This window comes from Orycteropus afer, unplaced genomic scaffold (genome assembly GCF_000298275.1).
Source record: "Orycteropus afer afer isolate SDZICR_OR568_19922 unplaced genomic scaffold, OryAfe1.0 scaffold00504, whole genome shotgun sequence".
NCBI classification, from domain to species: Eukaryota; Metazoa; Chordata; class Mammalia; order Tubulidentata; family Orycteropodidae; genus Orycteropus; species Orycteropus afer.
The window spans coordinates 1,908,389-1,910,447 of NW_006922091.1; the positions used below are offsets into that span (position 1 = coordinate 1,908,389).

General features: G+C 38.3%; 1 protein-coding gene across 1 annotated transcript in view; it reads left to right on the forward strand.

The window, feature by feature from the left end:
• TMTC2 (transmembrane O-mannosyltransferase targeting cadherins 2) overlaps window positions 1–2,059 on the forward strand; it is a 661,377-nt gene that overhangs the window by 594,290 nt on the left and 65,028 nt on the right. The window lies entirely within an intron of this gene.

Consider the following 2,059-nt stretch of genomic DNA (forward strand, 5'->3'; position numbering starts at 1 on the left):
GGCTGAAGCATGCTCCTTCTGGGCTTTATACTTGCTCTTTCCTCCGGTATTCATACTTTTTCTATTGCTAGAGGCATGGCTATTGCTAGAAGCATAGCTTATTCTGGTACTATCTTAGGATACCTGCTGTGAAATCCCTGGGTGGTGCAAATGGTTGACATGCTTGGCTGCTAAAGCAAAATGTTTGAAGTTTGTGTCCTCCCAGATGCATCTCACAGGAAAAACCTTGGCAAAATTCTTCTGAAAAATTAGTCATTGAGAAGTGGATCACAGTACTACTGTGACATGCATAGGATCACCATGAATCAGAATCTACTGGACAGCAACTGGTGGTGGTGCTCACTAAGCACATGAGCTCTGCGATGGCAGGGAATTTGTTCTCTTTGCTTCTTTCTCTTCAGCCCATAGACTGGTGCCTGGAACACAGGAGGTATTCAGTCAGTCAGTATTCTGAAGAAATTCAGATGAAGCTTCTGTCCTTTCAGTCTGTGCCAGCTTCCTGTGCCTCCAGTGTGGGTTTCTCATGGCACTAAGTGTGCTTCTAGTGTTTTAAACATGATGTGTACATTCTCCTCATCCCCATCAAAACTTGGCCTCTGAAGGCAAGCCAATTAAAACATGGGCTGCTCCACACTAAGCGCAGTGATCTTTTACTGTACTGGAAATAAAACAAAACACAACAAAACTAACTGCCAAGAACACATTGTGAGGCTTTACACTAGTGTACTTCAAGGGCATTTTGAGGGATTTTAAAGATAGTTTCAAGGATAATGTTCACTTTGACTCTTGCTGAATGTAGAATCTCAAAATCTTCTCTCCCTGGGCCTAGTGGGCAGCCCCCCTGGATCTTTCAGTTCCTTCTGTCTCTCTACTTGAGTATTGGGCAGGAGACAATGATAACAGTGAACGGAAGTCTACCTAATTTTATATGAATTCACACTCGTGAAATTTGAAATCATTCATATAGTTAGGTCTCCTGTCAAGTGTTCATAAATTCAGATGCTGATGCACAGCCCATAGTAGAAGTGATAACAGTCTAATAGAATAAATGGATATAAATCTTGGGACAGCTGTTATAGAGGTATATGTTCTAAATAAAATGTAATTTTTCTTATCTAGAAAAGCAGCATAAACATTAAACTCCTTACAGGCCTTATATTACTATTGAAAACACAAAATAAGATTGAAGCTCATTTTATAAATTCATTTATTCTTTACTAAAAATTTGTCAAAGATTTTCAAAGGAAATTAACACCAAAGGGGCATCTCTTCCTCTCAACAGGTAATTAATATAGCCTATATACCTTTTTTTAAAAAAAAAAGTAATTAAAGAAATATTTCATTGCCGAAATAATAAAGTCATGTGAGAAAAATTTAAGATGCAAATTGTGGGCCAATGAGTTTTCTTTCCCATTAGTCAAGTTTATGAGAAAGAAAAAAAGAAAAGGATTAAAATTAGTAACTTACTTTTCTTTACTGTTTTCTGGGGATGACCTGTTTTGATATTTGGAGCCACAATAGGAAGAAACAAGAGAAGGAGAAAATGACAAAAACAACCGGTGAGGTACCTATACTGAGAGTAAAAGTATGACAAAGACCTATTACAGCAAGCCACAGCCGTGTATCAGCTGTAACAGTGAAAGGCCACAGTCTCTAAAAGAGAATTAGCCTGCACTGTAGGAAATCTGACTGTGGTTAATATAGAATTTTAAAGAAAATATAAATAACAAACTAGCTGAAAAACTATGCATGTTTTCTGGGAAGAGTTTCTTTTTTCAGACTCTTTCTGCCTTTAGTGTAGAATGCAGTATGATAACATTTTGCTATCTGCCCTTGAGGTGGTCCCTAACTAAAGTCGACCCGACACACAACAGAACAAAATATTGCCCTGTTCTGGGCCATCCCTATACCCTATGATTGTTTGCAGATCAGACCGTTGTGACCCATAGTATTTTCATTGGCTGATTTTCAGAAGTAGATCACCAGGTCTTTCTTCCTAGTCTGTCTTACTCTGGAAGCTACAACTGAAACCTGGTTAGCATCAGAGCAACACACAAGT